Here is a 21,837-nt window from a genome sequence, read left to right as displayed (position 1 = left end):
CTGACTCTGAACAAATGTCTTCTGCAAACTCTGAAGTTATCAGCGCCATCTGAACATTCAAGAAATAACATCAGAAGCCAATTTCTCCAGATACACAAAGACTCTAATCAGAATTGTTAATCATGATGAAGTAACGTTTAAGCCAAGTTAAAGTTCTGCAAATGGATTTCCTCAATTAGAAAGAGACGTTAATCTCCACTTCCAAGAAAGAAGATACTAATTGTGGTAAGTAGTCACTTCTAAGTGAAAAAGTCTACTGCAGAAGCTATTAATGGAATGGCGTAATTACATCTCAATATCCAACAGATTCAACGCTACTTCAACTCTACTTCAACTCCTATAAATAGAGAAGAAATCTCATTCAGTATATACGAAGAAATCACTAGCCAAAACTATACTGAAATCATATCACGCTCAAGAAAAACATCTTTGTTCTTCAAAGATTTTCACTAAGCTTTTGCTTATCAAGTGAAAATTTGTTCTTAAGTTTGTAATATTTGCTTTCTTAGAAGCACTCTAGATTACACATCTTGTATCTTATTTTTATTTGATTTCCTCAAGTGACTCTTTGTAGTCTGTAGACTTGAGAGGACTAAGAGATTTTCTTCTCTCTTAGGGGTTGTTTGTAATCTTTCAAGATTAGTGGATTAAGTCCTTGTTGAAGGCGAAATCACCTTGGCCGGGTGGACTGGAGTAGCTTTGTGTTATAAGCGAACCAGTATAAAATCTTTGTGTGATTTCATTTTGCAAAAGCGCTTATTTTTCAAACAATTCAAACCCCCCCTTTCTTGTTTTTCTCACCTTCAATTGGTATCAGAGCTCCGGCTCTGTTATTGATTTTCAAATCAAACACTTAACCGTGTAGAGAGATCCAGTGCGAGAAAAACAAATGGCCCACTCAAATGAGAAAGATTCTTACAATGCCAAGCCTCCCGTTTTTGATGGAGAAAAGTTTGATTACTGGAAAGATAGAATCGAAAGTTTCTTTCTGGGTTATGACGCTGACCTCTGGGACATTGTCACAGATGGATACAAACCTCCAACCTTAAATGGAGCTGAAGTTCCCAGAAGCAAAATGTCAGAAGATCAGAAACGTGAGTTCAAAAATCATCACAAGGCCAGAACAATACTTCTAAATGCTATATCTTACAACGAATACGAAAAGATCACCAACAGAGAGACGGCTAAAGATATACTTGACTCTCTGAAGATGACCCATGAAGGAAACTCCCAAGTCAAGGAGACGAAGGCTCTGGCGTTGATCCAGAAATATGAAGCCTTCAAGATGGAAGATGACGAAGCTATAGAAGCTATGTTTTCCAGATTCCAAACTCTTATTGCAGGTCTTAAAGTGCTAGACAAGGGATATACGACTGCAGATCATGTTAAGAAGATTGTCAGAAGTCTGCCAAAGAAATGGAGACCAATGGTTACTGCTCTGAAGCTATCAAAGGATCTGAACAACATCAGCCTTGAAGAACTTGTTAGCTCTCTCAGAAGTCATGAGATAGAACTAGAGGAGGATGAGCCTCAGAAAAGGAACAAGTCAGTGGCGCTGAAGTCCAGACCTGAAAGACGGAAGTCAGACAGAACCAAAGCTCTCCAGGCAGAAACTGCAGATACTGACGACTCTGAACCTGAAGACTCTGATGATGAAGAAGAACTGTCCTTACTAACCAGAAGAGTTAAGCAACTCTGGAAAAGAAGGAACAACAACAACTTCAGAAGATCAAGACCCAGAGGGGATAGATCAGAGTCAACTTCAAAAGGTAAACCTAATAAAGATATTACCTGTTTTGAATGTAAAGAAACAGGTCATTATAGAAATGAATGCCCCAAGCTGAAGAAAGATAACTCTAAGAAAGAAAGCTTCAAGAAAAATGCCTTCAGAACAAAGAAGGGATTAATGGCGACCTGGGACGATAGTGAATCAGGATCATCAGAATCTGACTCTGATGAACAAGCCAACGTAGCATTTATGGCCACCACATCCAGCAGCTCAGATGAAGAATCTGAAGAGGTATTTTCTGAACTTTCTAGATCTGACTTAGAATCATGCTTATCAGAAACTCTTACCTCTCTTCAGAAATTAAAACAAAAAGTTAGAAGCATTAAAGGCCTTCTTAAAGCAAAATCTGAAGAATGTAGTGAACTTGAGACAACAATTCTAGCACATGAAGATACAATCAAATCTTTAACGATAGAAAGAGATGGAGCTAAAACAAAAAGCTTAAAATTAGAAGAAGTGTTGTCTCAAGCACCACAAACTTCAAATGAAATTATTTATAAATATGAAGAAGCCTTTCAACAATTTCTGAAGAATGGGATAAATAGGAGTATTATGGCATCCATGATTTATGGAGTAGGTCAGAATAATAAAAGGGGAATTGGGTATGATTCTGATTCTGATAAAACTTCTACCAGTAACCAAATTAAATCACCTTTTTCATACCACTATACACACACACAAGAACACAAATTTAAAAATGCTAGAAGACCCAAAGTTGTAAGAAACTCTGGGAAAACTAATCTGAAAGGACCCAAGAGATTCTGGGTACCGAAAGATAAGATTATCTATGTTGCAGATATCCTATGCAGCAAAGTTCAGACACCAGTCATGGTACCTGGACTCTGGATGCTCGCGACATATGACGGGAAGAAAGTCTATGTTCCAAAGCCTGGAACTTAAAGACGCTGGCTTTGTAGGCTTCGGAGGAGATCAGAAAGGAAGGATCAGAGGCTCCGGAACTATTGGTAATGGTACTCTTCCCTCTATATCTGATGTTCTTTATGTAGAAGGATTAATGCATAACTTGTTATCCATAAGTCAATTAAGTGATAACGGTTATGATGTAATCTTTAATCAAAAAACGTGTAAAGCCATTAATCAGAACGATGGCTCTGTCCTTTTCACAGGCAAGAGGAAAAACAACATTTATAAAATAAATCTTTCTGATTTAAAAGATCAAAATGTTAAATGTTTAATGTCAGTTCACGAAGAGCAATGGGTATGGCATAGACGCTTAGGCCACATTAGCATGAGGAAACTTTCTCAGCTAACTAAACTTGAGTTAGTCAGAGGCTTACCTAAACTGAAGTTTTCTTCAGATGCTCTGTGTGAAGCTTGTCAGAAAGGAAAGTTTTCAAAAACATCTTTTAAAAAGAAAAATGTTGTTTCTACCTCCAAGCCTCTGGAGCTTCTTCACATTGACTTATTTGGTCCTGTGAAAACAGCATCAGTCAATGGAAAGAAGTATGGACTAGTAATCGTTGATGATTACAGCCGCTGGACATGGGTAAAATTCCTAAAGCACAAGAGTGAGTCTCACTCTGTATTCACCAGTTTCTGTTCTAAAGTGCAAAAAGAATTTGACTCCAAAATTATTAGAGTCAGAAGTGATCATGGTGGAGAATTTGAAAATAAAGATTTTGAAGAACTATTTGATTCAAATGGAATATCCCATGATTTCTCCTGCCCTAGAACTCCACAACAAAATGGAGTTGTAGAGAGGAAGAATAGGACACTCCAAGAAATGGCCAGAACCATGATCAATGAAACAAATGTAGCAAAGCACTTTTGGGCAGAAGCTGTAAATACAGCGTGTTACATTCAGAATAGAATTTCTATTAGACCTATTCTGGATAAGACTCCCTATGAACTGTGTAAGGGAAGAAAACCCAACATTTCATATTTTCATCCTTTTGGATGCATTTGCTTTATATTAAATACTAAAGAACATCTGAACAAGTTTGATTCCAAAGCACAGAAAGGTATTATGTTAGGATACTCAGAACGCTCTAAAGGCTACAGAGTATACAACACAGAAACCAAAATTGTGGAGGAATCAATTCATGTTAGATTTGATGATAAGCTTGACCCTGAAAAGTCAAAGCTAGTTGAAAAGTTTGCAGATTTAGAGATCACTCTGGTAGAATCTGAGAAAACTCCAGAAGCACCTGTCACTCCAGACTCTGAAGAAATTAAATCTCCAGAAATTCCAAGGAAAGTCAAGAGTCGTAGCAACGTATCTGAAGATTTGATTCTGGGAAACAAAGATGAACCTGTTAGAACCAGATCTACCTTCAGAACTTCTGAAGATATTCCTCTGGGACTAGTGTCTCTGATTGAGCCTACGTCCTGTGATGAAGCTCTTCAAGATAACGATTGGGTGGCAGCTATGCAAGAAGAGTTAGATCAATTCTCCAAGAATGATGTCTGGGATCTTGTTCCTAAACCCAGAGGCACTCATGTCATTGGAACCAGATGGGTTTTCAGAAACAAACTGAACGAGAAAGGAGAAGTTGTCAGAAACAAAGCACGACTGGTAGCTCAAGGTTATAGTCAACAAGAAGGTATTGATTATAATGAAACTTTTGCTCCAGTCGCAAGGTTAGAGTCTATTCGTCTTCTTGTATCATTCGCTATTAATCACTCTATAAAATTATACCAAATGGATGTCAAGAGTGCATTTCTAAATGGTTATATTTCAGAAGAAGTGTATGTAAATCAACCTCCTGGTTTTGAAAACTCAAATTTTCCAGAACATGTTTTCAAACTTAAGAAATCCTTATATGGACTTAAACAAGCTCCCAGAGCTTGGTATGAACGCTTAAGTAATTTTCTTCTGGAACAAAATTTTATCAGAGGGAAAGTTGATTCTACACTCTTCTGCAAAAATCATGAAAATGATCTCATGATATGCCAAATTTATGTTGATGACATTATTTTTGGTTCTGCTAATATCTCTGTTTGCCAAGAATTTTCTAAGTTAATGCAGGCAGAATTTGAAATGAGTCTAATGCAAGAACTAAAGTTCTTTCTGGGAATTCAAATCAATCAAACTCCAGAAGTCACGTACATTCATCAAAGCAAGTACATTAAAGACGTTCTAAAGAAGTTTGATATGTCTGAATGCAATTCTGCAAAGACTCCCATGCATCCAACTTGCATTCTGGAGAAGGAAGAGGTAAGCAACAAGGTTTGTCAGAAGCTCTATCGAGGTATGATAGGCTCTCTTCTCTATCTGACTGCTACTCGTCCTGATATTCTCTTCAGCGTCTGTCTTTGTGCCAGATTCCAATCAGATCCTAGAGAATCTCATTTAACAGCTGTTAAGAGAATTCTTAAGTATCTGAAAGGAACTCCTAACCTGGGCCTGATGTATGAGAAAACATCAGAGTATAGGCTTTCTGGTTATTGTGATGCAGATTATGCAGGAGATAGAATAGAACGAAAAAGTACATCTGGAAATTGCCAGCTTCTGGGAAACAATCTAATCTCCTGGGCTAGCAAAAGACAGTCAACTATCGCTCTATCAACTGCAGAAGCAGAATATATCTCAGCATCACTGTGCACAACTCAGATGCTCTGGATGAAACATCAGCTAGAAGATCTACAAATCTTTGAGAGTAACATTCCTATCCTTTGTGATAATACTGCTGCTATTTGTTTGAGTAAGAATCCCATTTTGCATTCCAGAGCCAAACACATAGAAATAAAACATCATTTTATTAGAGACTATGTTCAGAAAGGGATAGTAACGCTGAAGTTCATTGATACAGAACATCAATGGGCAGATATCTTTACTAAGCCTCTAGCTGAAGATAGATTTCGTTTCATCTTAGAAAATCTGAACATTAAAAATTGTCCTGAGTAAAATTTGGCTCTGAACATGTAAAATGAGACTCTGATAAAAACAAATATACTTCTGCCTCTGACTCTGATACTTCTACCAAGTTAAGAAGATATCTGAGTTAGAAACCTTCAGAAATCCTTTGGTATTCCTGAAGATCAGAAACATCAACACGTGGGGAACATGCGTCTAACCCTAGAACTTCTAGACAGCTGTCTAAAGAAATCAAAGGTCAGAACGCTTGAAATCTCCTTGAGCAGTGTGCTTACTGTTGGGATTAGACATTCATTAATGAGCTGTAATCATTTTTCCCCCAAACGTGCTATTTTGGTTTTTGTGCTAACGCTGGTATGTGTGTCGTTTTGCATGTGTTTTTACCCTTAGTATATAAACACTTTTCTCACATTTCACACACTTATCACTCTCACTCACTCTTAAACCCTAAACCCTCTCTCGAAGTTTTCTCTGCAACCTCTCTCAGTTCTTCATCCTCTTCATCAATCTTCATCATGAATCCTCAAGAACAAGCTGTTTTTAACTTCTCCCAACAAATGGAAGCTGCTTCTAACCCCCAAACCTCAAACACTCAAACACCCATGGTTGTAGATGTTACCACAACCCCAGTTTACAAAGAACCTCACATTTTGGAACGTGAACAACACATTCATCTTTCAACTCCCTTTGAAGGTTTGGATGTACTATGTGAATCGCTGGTGGATTTTGAAAATTTGAAAAGAAATGGCGTTGATTTAACTGAAGATCTTCGGAAGCAAGGTTGGGAAACCTACTTCAACAGATTGTATGGTCCAATCTATCCTCTTCTGGTGAAAGAATTCTGGAGATGTGCAGATGCTGATGATGAGTTCATCGTTTCTTTTGTTCTGGGAGTGAAGATCATCATCACAGAAGCGTCTATTGCTTCTTTGCTGAATATGGAAAAAGCTGGAGGTAAAAGGATTTACAACATTCCTCCAAGGTCCAAGCGCATCACAGAAGTCATTAACCCTACTATCTTCAAAGCAAACGTTGAAGGAAACCCATCTAAGAACAAGGAGCTTCATCAGAACCTCCGAGTTTGGCTGAAGATTATTCTGGGAACAATCCATCATCGTCCAGCCTCCAACTCTTCAGATTATATAAATGCTGATCAGAAGTGCATCCTCTACTGTATTCAGAAGGGTATTCCAATCAACCTCCCTGTTCTTCTCTTCAGATATCTGAGGGATTCAGTCAGAGAAACAAGGAACAATATGAAGCCCAGATCCTACATTCCTCTGGGAAGATTGCTCTCTGACATCTTCATTGAGCATGGGCTGGTAGATGCTCTGGAGAAGACCAGATGCATGGATGATCTGGCAATTGACGTTGGAAAGCCTCTGAATGCCAGAAATCTGAGGAGTATGGGAATCATCAAGGACATCAGAGTCAAGCCCACTATGAATGTGACCTGGGAAGCTCTGAAGGATCAGAGGAAGATGCCTCATGGCCTTGAAAGGTTCTTCAAGAATGAACCCAGAGATGCCATTGCCATCTACCTTCAGGATCGTCTGGATGAAGGCGTTGATATCTCTGATTTTCGCCTAGAAGACTGTCTGGACTCTGTAGAAGATCTGGTCAGATACAAAAGAGGCCTTTCTGAAAAGAAGATAGCTGAGGAAGCAAGGAAGGCAAAGAAAGCCAGAATTGGAGAAACCTCTGGCACCAAAGCTTCAGCACCTCTGAATGTCTCCTCTGGTAAGTCCATTCCTCCTGTCTCTTCTGAATCTGTAATGGCTTCCTCTAACCCTCTCTCCTCTCAACCAATATATACCACCGCTGAAATACCACCATCTACCATCAGAACCTCTCAACCTCCACCTGTTCTAAAAATTGCCCGTACTTTTACAACAACCTCTGACCCTAATCAACTATATCACCACAGCTCTTCATCATCCTCTGAGTATGAATCACCCCCTTACCTTTCCCCTTCTTCTAACCAAGAGTCTTCTGATCATGAGTCCTCTGATCAAGAACACTCTGACCCAAACTCTCCAACAATAGCTGAAATTTATGCTAAAAATTTCGCCCCACAAACTCAAACACAAACTGAAGTAACCTCTCCCCTCCGAACTTCTATTCCACAACAAACAACCACCATTACCTCTGAAAATCAAACTTCCCTTCCACCACAAACAACCACCACACCCTCTGAAACTCAACCATCTGTAATTCGCCCATCTGAACCTTATATCACTCCACCATTAATTCCCGCTGTACCTAGCCCAGACTCTGACCCATTAGATGTAAACCCACTCTATGCTTCATCCCCCAGTCTTCAACCAGACCCAGATTCTGAACTTCAACCAGAAGCAGAATCTGAACCCCAGCCAGAACCAGAAACTGAACCTCAACCTCTAAATCTCAGCCCTCAAAACTCTCCACCTCTTTCACCTGAACCTGAACCTAAAATTATCATACCTACCCTTGAGGAGGCCATTATACAGGTTGCAGAATCCTCAGTCCAGAAGATCAAGTCTCTGGCTAAAAATTCTGAAGTCAGTGATGATCCTAAATCTGTTAGGACACACTGGAACAGAGTTATTAGTTGGATGACCTCTGAGTCTTATAGGCTGAAGAGTATCTCTGAACAAGTCAGAAATGGCTACATCAGAGACTCTGAGGAAAGACTTCAAGAAAGACTGGCTAGAGAAGCTGAGGCCAGAAGGTTAGAGGAAGAGAGACTGGCTAGAGAAGCTGAGGCCAAGAGATTAGAGGAAGAAAGGTTGGCTAAGGAAGCTGAAGAAGAAGCTAAGAGATTGGAAGAAGAACGCCTGGCAAAAGAAGCAGAACTTCTGAGAATTCAGGAAGCTGAAGCCAAGGCTAAAGCAGATGCAGAAGCCCAAGCTGCTGCTGAAGCTGAAACTCAGCAGGCTCTGATTCAGGGGGAGTCTTCCTCTGCGATCCCTCTGATTCTTAACACTCTGAAGGAGATCAAGCAAGATCAGCAAGAGATCAAGCAAGATCAGAGTGAGCTCCGGGCAAGGATGGACAAGCAAGACGCTCTGAATGAAAATCTCCAGAATATGTTTGCCATGCTACTACAGAGACTTCCTCCTCCTCCAAACCCTTAGGCACTTAGGATTTATCTTGGTTGCCTAGTGTTTTTGCTTCTGTCTTTTTCTTTTTTTAGCTCTGATTTTCTTTGAATCTGTTGTTTTTGACTGCTGTTTTGCCTTTGTGCTTTTTAATGAAGTGTTTTTCTCTCTATTATTTTTTTATGCCTTTTTGATTATGCCAAAAAGGGGGAGAAATTATTAAATAGCTCTGATGAAAATTATGTCTAAAACCTTAAGCATTCTGCAACAATTTTAGAATTAGTTCTGATATAAAATTAGCTCTGATCAAATAATAGCTCTGATTAAATAATTCTAACATTAAATTAAGAAATTGCAGAAAGTTTTCAGAAATCTTATTGCTTGGAAAGCTCTGGTAAGAACTTCTGAACTCCCTAGTACTAACTCAGGGGGAGCTTTTGTTTATCTGATCTAATATTTTTCATGTTTCATCTGATAATTTTATTTGTTTTGTCATCATCAAAAAGGGGGAGATTGTAAGAACAAAAATAGTTCTACAATAGATTCCATGATTTTGATGATAACAAAGGATGAAACCAAAAATGGCACCCTAACGAAAAGTTTCTAAGTGTGCAGGGTTCTAAAGAAAGAAGAAATAAATCTGATGATGTCATCAGATGCAAAACAAGATCAGATGTAAAATCTCAAGTATCAGAAGCATCTAAAGAGGAATCTCATTCAAGAAGCTCTGACTCTGGACAAAACTACAAAATATCAGAAGCATCTGAACATGAAGTAAAGTCTAAAAGCTCTGACTCTGAACAAATGTCTTCTGCAAACTCTGAAGTTATCAGCGCCATCTGAACATTCAAGAAATAACATCAGAAGCCAATTTCTCCAGATACACAAAGACTCTAATCAGAATTGTTAATCATGATGAAGTAACGTTTAAGCCAAGTTAAAGTTCTGCAAATGGATTTCCTCAATTAGAAAGAGACGTTAATCTCCACTTCCAAGAAAGAAGATACTAATTGTGGTAAGTAGTCACTTCTAAGTGAAAAAGTCTACTGCAGAAGCTATTAATGGAATGGCGTAATTACATCTCAATATCCAACAGATTCAACGCTACTTCAACTCTACTTCAACTCCTATAAATAGAGAAGAAATCTCATTCAGTATATACGAAGAAATCACTAGCCAAAACTATACTGAAATCATATCACGCTCAAGAAAAACATCTTTGTTCTTCAAAGATTTTCACTAAGCTTTTGCTTATCAAGTGAAAATTTGTTCTTAAGTTTGTAATATTTGCTTTCTTAGAAGCACTCTAGATTACACATCTTGTATCTTATTTTTATTTGATTTCCTCAAGTGACTCTTTGTAGTCTGTAGACTTGAGAGGACTAAGAGATTTTCTTCTCTCTTAGGGGTTGTTTATAATCTTTCAAGATTAGTGGATTAAGTCCTTGTTGAAGGCGAAATCACCTTGGCCGGGTGGACTGGAGTAGCTTTGTGTTATAAGCGAACCAGTATAAAATCTTTGTGTGATTTCATTTTGCAAAAGCGCTTATTTTTCAAACAATTCAAACCCCCCCTTTCTTGTTTTTCTCACCTTCACTTATCGAGTCCGAGATGGACTTCTTTAAGACTGTGGTGGATGGCCGACTTGTGGACATGGAGGAAGATTCTCCTAAAGCTGAGGTCTTGAGGGATGTGACGACCAACAACCCAACCCCGAGGCTCATGAAGGCGAGCATCATGGTGTTTAAGTTTGGTTATGTTTGTTTTTAGCCATCAACGATGATGTGAATTTTGAAATATTTTGGATAATGTTTTTTACTTCTGATATCATTTTTAATCCCTTTTTAAGGGCCCCTTTTGGGTATGCTACTATTATTTTTTTATCTAGTGTCGCCCTGATTGCGCGTATTTTCCTAGTTGTATCTTTAAATTATCCCAACTTATGTTTTAGCGGCACGCCTAAGAACATGGCCTTGCCGTGTACTGGTTCCCTCCTTTAATAGTTTGAATAGTTTACTTTGCTCATAATTTATACCCTTTGATTAAATGATTAACCAACCCAATTATTTATTAGAAACTTCTTTAGATCTTTGATAGGCTTGATATCCCGACCAAGGATTCTTATTTTCATGGCCGACTTTGTTAAGCCCTAGGTTTTATTAACATGGCCCGACCAGAAATTCTTATTTACGTAGCCGATTACTTATGTCAGAAGTTTTATTAACATAACTTGGCTAGAGGTTTTTATCTGCGTAGTTGATTACTTAGGTCAGAGGTTTTATTAACATAACTCAGCCATAGGTTTTTATTTACGTGACTGATTACTTAGGTCATATGTTTTATTAACATAACCTAGCCTGATATTTTTATTTACGTGGCCGATTACTTAGGTCAGAGGTTTTATTAACATAACCCCGCCAAAGGTTTTTATTTACGTGGTCGAGTACTTAGGGCAAATGTTTTATTAACAAAACCCGACCAGAGATTTTTAATAACATAACTCGGATAGAGGTTTTTATTTAGGTGGCCGATTACTTAGGTAAGAGGTTTTATTAACATAACATGGCTAGAGATTTTTATTTACGTGGTCGATTACTTAGGTCATAGGTTTTATCAATATAACCTAGCAAAAGGTTTTTATTTACGTGGCTGATTACTTAAGTAAAAGGTTTTATTAACATAACCTCACCAAAGTTTTTTATTTACATAACTGATTACTTAGGTTAGAGGTTTTATTAACATAACTTGGCCAGAGGTTTTTATTTACGTGGCTGATTTCGCAAGGTCATCGATGAGGCCTATGATACTCATCGCCACTGGGACAAGATTGTATTTATTGTAAAAATGACACACAAACATATGAATTTAGAGTGCCTCATTAAAAACCATTGCCATTGGAAAGGAAAAGAGTGCTACCGACAACTTTTATTCAAATAATACCATTACATAATGTTTAACTATAATAAAATCTAAGGTTAGAAATATTCCAAGCCTTCGACATTTCTAGTCCTCCTAAATTCTCAAGCTTTTAGGCTCCATTATTTAGTTTATGCTTGATTCGGTAAGGTCCCTCCCAGTTTAGGGAGAACTTTCACTTCTTTTGTGTGTTTGTAATCCTATTTAGAACCAAGTGTCCTTCTTGAAAACTTCTTGAACGGACTTTAATGTTGAATCTTCTGACCATCCTTTGCTTGCATATGCATTCCGTCACATATTCTTCTGATTTATTCTATGGGGTCGGCTGAGTTTTCTAGCCTCTCCATGTTAAGACCATAGTCAAAGTTTAATCGTTGCTAGGTTGGAAAATTGACTTCTACTGGTATCATCGCATCGGCCCCGTACACCATTCAAAAGGGTGGCCTATTTGTGGTTGAATGAGGAGTAATGTGATAGGACCATACGATCTCATGTAAGTACTTGGCCCAAAACCCCTTTGAGGAGTAGTTCAAAACCCATTTTTTCCTCCTCTGTGAACCCTTTAAAATAAAGTTTTCTCTTCCATTTTTTCCCTTCATCTGCAGAAAGCAACCACCAAACACTTCGTCCGCCACAACCTCTTATACTTCTCACATCCATCCGAGTTGTTCTCCTTTCACCTTATTCTCTTCCATCTGCCACCATCAACACCCTCTCTGCTCCATCATCTTCATCATAATACCGCTACCATGCATGAGCCACACCCATCACCGAAAAACCACCTTGCGAGTCTCCTTTCGCCGCGTAACCCATCTTCTTCTTCCCAACACAACATCCTCATTTTGCTTCCACTCTCATCTCCTTGAAACACCGCCTTGTCCCGACGGAATCACCACCACAGTTCATCTTCAACATAACCAAAACTCCCCTTAAAACCACACAACTTTGAAACCGTTTCTGCAACATAACACCTCACACTTCCTCTGCTTTTTGCCATCGTGGTCCTCACCGCAATACCGCACTTAGATGCTAACTAGCTAGGTCTGATACAATTCATTTTTCTTCAACAACCTTTATTGATTTATACAGAGGATTATGTTAAGCCCATGAGAAGGACATTGGGTTCATTGATGTTGTCATAACCTTTCCCAAACGACCATTTGTTCCTCATGTGCAGTTGGATGGTGCATAAAGGTCATCCACGACCATTTGGGATTTGAAAAAAATCTAGATTTTCCATACGTGTAGCACAACACAGCAACACGACTCAGCTGCTAAGCATAATGTTTTCCCGACTCAACAGCGTATTCTCAAAGTCAACTTGGTCGGTAACCTTTCAATTTCAAACAGTTTATATATGGTGTTGATTGAGTCTACATTCCGATTTTTTCAATTCGTTTATATTGTATGTGTGTCGGATTGTAAGGATGGATTTTTGTAATTGCTGAAGTAAATATTGTTATCTTGGTTAATGATTTTTCATTTTACCGCACTGCCTTGTAAATTGGATAAATATGCTTGTGACATCATTCATATGTCATTACTCTGCCAAATTTTCGTTCGATATATTAATGACACGTTGTTGCATTCACGTGTTGGTTTTCAGTTGCGTTTCGATGTTGTGTTTTAAACAATTGGTTGAATTACGTCATAATTCATATGCTTTAACTTTAAGTTACATGATGTTATGCCTTTGCGCGTTAAAATTCACTTTTTTATTGCGTAATCGAATTAGATCTTTGGATTCGACAAACTCATAAGGATGTGATATGCTTTGTTGCCGTTGCTTTGGTTGTTTATGACATTTGACTGTGGATTCAATGCTCAATTATATGTTGTTATGCCATTATGACACCAGATTTTTATCGATATATTAATTGTATTTCGCCGCGTTATGACCAGTTGCATACAACATTTCATTTGTTGTCGATACTCACAAACTGACTTTGAGCATATTACTTATAGTTTTGCGTTCATTTCTTAAATTTTCGCTAATTTTAGATGTTGATTGTGAGGTTTACTTCATCTTAGTGTAATCATGTTTTCTTTAACATTGTGTATGTTAAGCATCACTGTACAATTTATTTTGTTGAGCGTATGAGTTCATTCCTATTTTGTTCCATCTTGCAATCATATGTTTCACGTTAGCATTTGTTTCAATTCATGATAACTTACAATGATCCAACATTGTTATATTTAAATCGAACTTGAATTCTTATTTCAATTGCTTTGTGTAACACCCCAAACTGCTTTCAGGATTACCGACTGACCCCACAAACCAACACGACTCTTTTCAGCATGTTTTATCCTCACTCACATGCTTCCCAGAAAACTTCCCAGAAGGTCACCCATCTCAATACTACTCCAAGTCAAGCACGCTTAACTATGGAGTTCTTATTGGTCAGGCTACCGAAAAGAAGATGCATCTTGTTTTCGGTAGCTTGACCAATAAGAACTCCATAGTTAAGCGTGCTTGACTTGGAGTAGTATTGGGATGGGTGACCTTCTGGGAAGTTTCTCGGAAAGCATGTGAATGAGGAAAAAGCATGCTGAAAAGACCCGTGTTGGTTTGTGGGGTCAGTCGGTAATCTTGAAAGCAATTTGGGGTGTTACAAATGGTATCAGAGTCATACCTCTCCCAGTACGATGTGGTTCGGGGACGAACCAAGCGGAAGCTTGTGGGCATGTAACACCCGAGGTCAGAGAGGCCAAAGAGTGGTTACATGTAACATCCGAGGGCGATAGGAGTGGTTGTCGATGCATGAGACATGACAATGAGACACTCCTAGCAGCTTCTAGGGGAAAAACCGAATTCACATCAAAATAACAGGGATCCTGAGGCTATGCAGGTATGGAACTGCATGGTTGAATGAAGGCTTATAAGGATTAATTGGTACTACCTATACCAACAAGATGCATCTTTTTTTCGGTAGCCTGACCAATAAGAACTCCATAGTTAAGCGTGTTTGACTTGGAGCAGTATTGGGATGGGTGACCTTCTGTGAAGTTTCTCAGAAAGTATGTAAGTGAGGAAAAAACATGCTGAAAAGACTCGTGTTGGTTTGTGGGGTCAGTCGGTAATCTTGAAAGCAGTTTGTGGTTCGGGGACGAACCAAGCGGAAGCTTGTGGGCATGTAACACCCGAGGTCAGAGAGGCCAAAGAGTGGTTACATGTAACATCCGAGGGCGATAGGAGTGGTTGTCGATGCATGAGGCATGACAATGAGACACTTCTAGCAGCTTCTAGGGGAAAAACCGAATTCACATCGAAATAACAGGGATCCTGAGGCTATGCAGGTATGGAACTGCATGGTTGAATGAAGGCTTATAAGGATTAATTGGTACTACCTATACCAACAAGATGCATCTTTTTTTCGGTAGCCTGACCAATAAGAACTCCATAGTTAAGCGTGCTTGACTTGGAGCAGTATTGGGATGGGTGACCTTCTGTGAAGTTTCTCAGAAAGTATGTAAGTGAGGAAAAAACATGCTGAAAAGACTCGTGTTGGTTTGTGGGGTCAGTCGGTAATCTTGAAAGCAGTTTGGGGTGTTACACTTTGCACATCCCTGCGTAATGTGACATTGATTCACATTCTCGCATCATGATCATCATCCGTGCACGTTTCATTTTTTCTTTGATTTCTTTCGATTTAACTACAATGAACGTGTGTTGTGCATATGATGTGTGTGTCACTATCTCCCTTCTTTTGGCTTACTCCTGGGCCTCTTTACAATGAGACCATATTTTTCACGTACACTTCCTTGCTTGCGTTTGCTTGATTGGGCTTGCGTTAATTATTTCATTATCTCATATCCCCATTCGATAAAATGTACCCTCATTTCCCTGATGTGTAATAATTGTATCACTTTATTCATGATTGTTTTTTGTTTAGGTAGTTCTAACACAAGAATAAAATCAACCCTTTATAAAAAGAACAAAAATAAAAACTTCATCCAACATTGAGTACTTTTCTTAAAGACCAAATCATTAAACCATTTCAAACCCTTCTTTTCAATCCATTTTCAAACTCTACAACCATTTATGTCAAACCATTTTGCAATCGTTAATCAAATGCTTGATCCAACGTCAAACCATTTTCACAATAAAAATAAAAAACACTTAATTCTTATTAAATACTTTCAATAAAGATGGAAACAAAACATGATGGATACCATGAGCTTCAGAGGCTAAGATTCGAGATGGATATCTCGCACGTCCTAGTTCTCGCCATCATTCAAAACTTTCAATTCGACTTCTTCAAACCTTTTCTCAATAAAAAATTCAAAACACCTAAAAATATCGAACCCTTTTGCAAATAAGATGGAAACGGAACATGATGGATACCACGAGCTTCGGAGACTAAGATTTGAGATGGATATCTCGCCCATCCTAGTTCTCACCATTACTCAAAACACATTCAACCAATCAAACTCTTTTCTTGCCGCCACACATTTATCCTTAAACCCTTTTTGTAAAGGAAAAATATTTTGTCTCGAGACGATGCAAAACAATGTTTCATCCACTTGAACGTATGAGCAAGATAGCGATGTTGCCCCGCGAATGTTGATATGTAAATCCATTTGGTTGTGATGCGAATGTTTCCTTCTCCACTTATTTTGGATAGCCAACAATGTTATCGTCAATTGACACAAAGTAGATTTCACTGAATTCTACCAATAGAGAAACACTTTCTACCCTGAACTACGTAAGCCTTGAGTTCTTTATTGCATCTGGAGATACGTAGGAGTAGGATTTTTGAATATTGTCAGACACATTGATAAAAAAATCCAAAAACATTTTCTCTTTCCTTTTGGTCCTATTCTTCTTTCCCTCGTAATAACTTGAGAATCCTATCATTTCTATGCTAACACTAATGTGCACAACTAACCAAATGGTTCCCATTGAGTACAACAGACGTGAGGGTTGCTAATACCTTCCCCTTGCGTAATCGACTCCTGAACCCTGATTTGGTTGCGACGACCAATATCATTGTTGTTCTTTCTTGGATTTTATCGATATTTCCCCTTTCCTTTTTAGGAATAAATAAAGTTCGGTGGCGATTCTGTTAGTCCATCTTGCGAGCTCGCGATTGCATTTCGCGAACGTCGTGCTCTTATTTTTTGAGGTACGACACTTGGGAATTATGGGATATAAAATATTGATGACTTTTCAGAAAGTGTACGGATAATGTCGCAGTAATAAAAAAGATTGAATCCACAAGGACTGCTATTTAACAAGACAATATTGTGCAACACATAGAAAATAATAAACGTTGTGTATGTGTGTGGGGGTGGGGAGGTGGGGTGGGGTGGGGTTAGGTTTTAAATGCGAAAAGAAAATAAAGTGTTCTAACAATAATGCAACAGCGGCCAGGTTGTGTATATAATCCCCTAATTCTCTATTATTGATGTTTGATGCATTACATGAATGGTATCGTCACTATAATCCCACGACGAATTAACAAAATTGCTATACATAATCCCTTTGTGTATAACTCACTAATATATACTTAGAGTTTTCTATCCCTAGTCCATCAATGTAACCAAAATTAGGCATTTCAATAGAACGTTAATTCTTAACCCATTACTTGGAGGTTCCTTTCCTTAGTCCATCAGCGTAAGCACAATAATTTCCCTAGGCCCAACACAGAGTAAGGGTCAGTATTCCCTATGTACCCAAAATCATATTAAAAGAGCACCTCACATAAAAAGCATTAAGAACATGGTGAAATTGAATAAAATTATATATCAAATTATTCATGTAATATCAAATCAAACATATGTCCCAACAATATCAAAATAGGTTCATCAAACACAACCTAACTTAAAGAGAATTATCTACTCGTAGTGCAAATTACAATACCAAAATCAAATAAGAAGGTTGCATAAGAAATCCCTTGAAGAATTGACCTTCAATGGCTTCAAATGCTCTCAAAATATCACTTTTGGTGCTACAAACCCTTCCTTCACGTGTACAAATTCAGAACCCTTGAAACAGTACTAAACTTGCCCTTTTAAAGCAGTCAAAACACATCAAAAAGCACATAAAATAGCCCTATCGCACGCGTGATTTTTCCATCGCTCATATTATTTTTGAATATGTTGCATTGCGCGCGCGATACTTTCCATTGCACGGGCGATACTTTCCATCATGCGCGTGATTATTCCTGAAGCTAGATATGACCAATTTACTGTAAGAAGTCAAGATGTAAATTATGCTGAAAAATGCTCGTTTCTTCATAATTTCTTCCCGATTTCTTGGCATTACTCTGTTTCTTCGATTTATTCATTTTCTTAATACTTCTACATATGTAGCTCATCTTTAACTTGAAATTTCATTGAATTCAATGCAAATACTCATAAAAATCATGTAATGACAAACTGTCATCACAACCCCAAACTTAATATGTTGTTTGTCCATAAGTAACTCTTCTGCAACTGCACATTTGAAATAGAAAAATGAATTGCAATAATGACAAATGGACATCACCAATTTTGTTACCTGATCAACATTCCAGTTCCTAACTTCAATCTAGAAAATTAGGAAAAGTACTTCCAACATAACAAATACTCAACCTGTCTCTCAACTCACTAATTTTTTCACTCGAATTAATAGGATAATCATACAATCAACGTACAAAAATATTTTACCATAAGTTTGTAAAATTTCTAATAAAATCAATCAAATTAATCTAAACACACATTTTTGGAGGTATTTCAAGGTTGTAATGGGGCTTACGTCAGGGTAGGATAATTTGGGATAGTATGCTTAAACCTATGGAGTTAGGTATCTAGTTTTTCTTATTTTATCATATTCTTTTTCATATCAACTCTTGCGTAATTACTTAGGTACTAGAGATTAACATTTTATGATCCTAAACATTGCTTTCCTAATTTTTCTTGAAGAATTTTCTTTGACTTCTTGATTTTTCTCATTTTTATTTTTGAACTTTTAACCAAAATCTCTAGTACACCAATCTCAAACTTAAACTTTATTCACTTCCAAGAACAACCTCAAACTTATTCTTTTCCATATGATTAAGGAACTAAATTTTCTATCTAACTCCAAAGAGAGGGTGGAAAGATTTAATCTTTCAAGTCAATTGATTGATTATTGTAACTACGTCACCGAAAGAAAAATCTTAAACTCGAAGTGGTTAACAAAGGATATAAACATGATATACTAGTTAGTTTAAAAAGGCTCAGAGTTTACCATAAACAAGTGTCTCAGTGCGTATTTGTCAAACCAATAGATTAAATAAGAAATAATGCAAATGCTAGAAAATAGCAATTGTACGGATACTCTCATAAGAAGGAAAAGTAAACAATGAAATATTTGGCTCACATACTAGTTGAGGTATTTGGAGATTTAGTACAAGGTAGTTGGTTGTTCCTTTCTTCCTCACTCTAAATCCACAAAAAACTTTCCTGTTGATCACCTTTGTTTTTGATGATGCTTGTGGTTCATTTGTTCATTGCTAAAATGACAACTTTATAAATCTGAAAGAAACAACAACAACAAACTTGTTTATTAAATACAAACATAAATTTTTTGGTACAAAGGGGAACAAAGTATTGTATCTAATATTCTAGATTGACTTGTTGGACGTAAAAGGGAATTGCAGAAATTAATACAAATTTAGAAAACTCCAAATTAACATGTCATTGGAGCGGAAAAATTCTTGCACGTGTTGCATGGTGTTGTTAAAGTCTTGGTTCTATTTGGTCCATTCATCCCTCGTCTGATTGATGTTGATGCTCGAGAGTAGCGGCTTCGCTTTGGACCCATTCTATGAATCAACAACAACAATAACACTAGAAAGTGCAAAGAGATTAGAAAAAAAAAGGATTACATAGTTTTTAGTTTCTCTTTCTTCTTTCAATCCCTTTCTCAAGTCTTTGTCCTACTGCTCCTAAATGTGATATGCTATAAAACAAAAACAATTAATAGAAATAAACTGAAATTTAAAATTTTCAAATGAAATAAAAACTTATCTAATGGGTTGTCTCCCATTAATATATTCTTTAAGGTCCTAAGCTTGACCTTTCGATTTTTGTGTTAGGGCGACATATATGACAAGAAAAATACATTATCCTTCTTCTTCCTTTTGTTTGGTAGGAATTCCACCACTTTCAGAAATTGAAGGTTTTTCTTCCATATTCTCTTCAGTTGATAGTATTGAACAATGCATAAATTTCATCAAATACTTAATCTATTTCTCCTCTTTTATCATCCTTGTTTCTAGGTGTAGGACTATTGTTTTATTAAAGATCTTGTAGTTGGATATCTAAGTATCAACGAATTATTGAAATTGACGCTTCCTCCAAAACGATACAATCTTCATCTTGCATTCTTGCTCTTATCCCACATATCTTTTTCACCTCTGTTGCTTTCATTTTTGCTTGTATCTCTTTATCAAGTACTTTGCATTTTTCTTCTTCTTTCTCTTTTCCAACTCCTCCTTCATCAAACTTCACATTCCTGTTTGATTTCTCTTTCAATTTTTGCATCTCTAGGGCTATCTAACATATTTTCATAGAACTCCCCACTAGATCTCAGTTTTAATGCTAATTGGATAGATATTTGACCAAGTTGCATCTCTAAATTCTTGAAGGATCTTTTCATGTCACATCACACGATTTCTTGATGCCCGTTAATTTTCTCGAAATTGAGTTCAACCATCTTTATAAACTGAGTCAAGGTTTTTTCAAGCTGAGATGATGAATCCTCCTCCCATGAATGATTAGTGTAAAGCTTTATCTCTGGATAATTTCTCACATTTTTTTTAATTAGATTTTTTGCTGCAAACTCCTTTGAATAAGCTTCAAATTTTGTCAAGGTAGCATAAATGTCCTCTTGCATGACTGTCTTGACCTCACATACAAAACATAAAGAAGAATACCTTAGTAACATTGTTCTAGATAAAAAAAGTCAACAAAAATAAAACTAAAAAAAAGAAAGAATAGAAAATAAAATTTAAGAAGAAACAAAAATATTTAATTACAAAAAAATATATTTATTGAAAAATAAAATAAAAAAGTTAAACGTTGCACAATCGTCGCCTTGTTGAAATTATCAATAGTCCCCAACAACAATGCCAAAAAAACTATGACTTATTGGCAAGTTTACCGATAATGTCGCAGTAATATAAAAAATCGAATCCATAAGAACTGTTATTTAACAAGACAATATTGCGCAATGCTTAGAAAATAGTAAATTGAGGGGGGGGGGGGTCAGGTTTTAATTGCGAAAAGAAATTAAAGTGTTATGACAATAATGCGAAAGCGGTCAGGTTGTGTATAAAATCTCATATTTCTCTATTGTTGATGTTCGATGCATTAAATGAATGGTATCGTAATTATAATTCCACGTCTAATTAACAAAATTGTTATACCTAATCCCTTGGTATATAGCTCACTAATCTATACTCAGAGTTTTTTATCCCTAGTTCACCAGCGTAAGTAAGATTAGACAATGCAATAAAACGTTAATTCCTAAGCCACAACTCGGAGTTTCCTATCCCTAGTCCATCAGCGTAAACACAACAATTGTCATAGGTCCAACACATAAACTAAAGGTCAGTATTCCTTATGCGCCCAAAATCATATTAAAAGAGTATATCACATAAAAAACATTAAGAACAAAGTACAATTGAATATAATTATAGTTCAAATTATTTATGCAATATCAAATCAAACATATGTCCCAACAATATCAAAATAGGTTCATCAAACACAACCTAACCTAAAGAGAATTAACTATTCATAGTGCAAATTACAATACAAAAATTAAATAAAAAGGTTGCATAAGAAATCCCTTGAAGAATTGACCTTCAATGGCTTCAAATTCTCTTTAAATATCACGTATGGTGCTGCAAACCTTTTCTTCACGTGTACAAATTCAAAAATCTTGAAAAAGTACAAAATTTTCCCTTTTAAAGTAGTCAAAACGCGCCAGAAATGTTCAGAAAATAGCTGAATCGCGCGTGTGATTATTCTAGAAGCTAGATATTCCTTTTAGCTTCATTTTGCAACAAAAAAAAACCTTTCTCAAAACGAGTTACAAAACTCCATATATGATCAATTTATTTGACAGACGTCAAGATATAAATTGTGCTGAAAATTGCTAGTTTCTTCATAATTTCTTCCCAATTTTTGACTTTTCTTTGTTTCTTCGACGTCTTCATTTTCTTCATACTTCTTTATATGTAGCT

This window comes from Lathyrus oleraceus, chromosome 1 (assembly GCF_024323335.1).
Source record: "Lathyrus oleraceus cultivar Zhongwan6 chromosome 1, CAAS_Psat_ZW6_1.0, whole genome shotgun sequence".
Taxonomy (NCBI): domain Eukaryota; kingdom Viridiplantae; phylum Streptophyta; class Magnoliopsida; order Fabales; family Fabaceae; genus Lathyrus; species Lathyrus oleraceus.
Note: the sequence above shows the minus strand (reverse complement) of the source record.